Below are 600 nucleotides of genomic sequence, written 5' to 3'. Positions count from 1 at the left end.
AACTGCTAACACTGTGTCATCCACTGCAAGTTACAAGCTAGCAAACAACATAAACAAATGCAAGATGTTAACTGAGCTAACCGTTCAGAAAAGATGCCAGCTACGCTAACATTTCTGAAATGATGCTAACTAGCTAACTGTTCTGAAATGATGCTAACTAGCTAACCGTTCAGAAAAAATGCTAACTAGCTAACCGTTCTGAAATGATGCTAACTAGCTAACCGTTCTGAAAAGATGCTAACTAAGCTAATCGTGTGTACATATCGTGTGTATTGTGTATATTGTATTTATTAGTGTATATTGGTATATTTTTGTTTTATTTTCCATAGATGTTTATTTTTTGCTGTGGTAAATGAATTTCCCAGTTGTGGGATAAATAAAGTTAATCTGATCTAATAATCTAATCTAATCGTTGTGAAAGATGTCTGACTCAGACCGACACAAACTGGTTCATTAAAAATGGCGTATGCAGAAGTGAAGCACGTCATGACGTCATGGTGATAAAAGGTCATTAATCCACTTTTGAAAGAACATCATGGCGGCTTCTTTGATGTGTCTGCTGAATTATAGTGTTTTTGTATGTTTCCTCATATATAGAGC

At 35.2% G+C, this 600-nt stretch overlaps 1 protein-coding gene across 1 annotated transcript in view; it reads right to left on the bottom strand.

Annotated features, from left to right (window-relative positions):
• Window positions 1-600, bottom strand: part of LOC111645916 (uncharacterized) — a 17,971-nt gene that overhangs the window by 2,555 nt on the left and 14,816 nt on the right. The gene's annotated exons all lie outside the window — the stretch shown is intronic.

The sequence above is a fragment of the Seriola lalandi genome, unplaced genomic scaffold (assembly GCF_002814215.2).
Source record: "Seriola lalandi dorsalis isolate HSWRI2012SDOR001 ecotype SW California unplaced genomic scaffold, Sedor1 jcf7180002054959, whole genome shotgun sequence".
NCBI classification, from domain to species: domain Eukaryota; kingdom Metazoa; phylum Chordata; class Actinopteri; order Carangiformes; family Carangidae; genus Seriola; species Seriola lalandi.
Note: the sequence above shows the minus strand (reverse complement) of the source record. Positions and strands in the feature narration are given on the sequence as shown.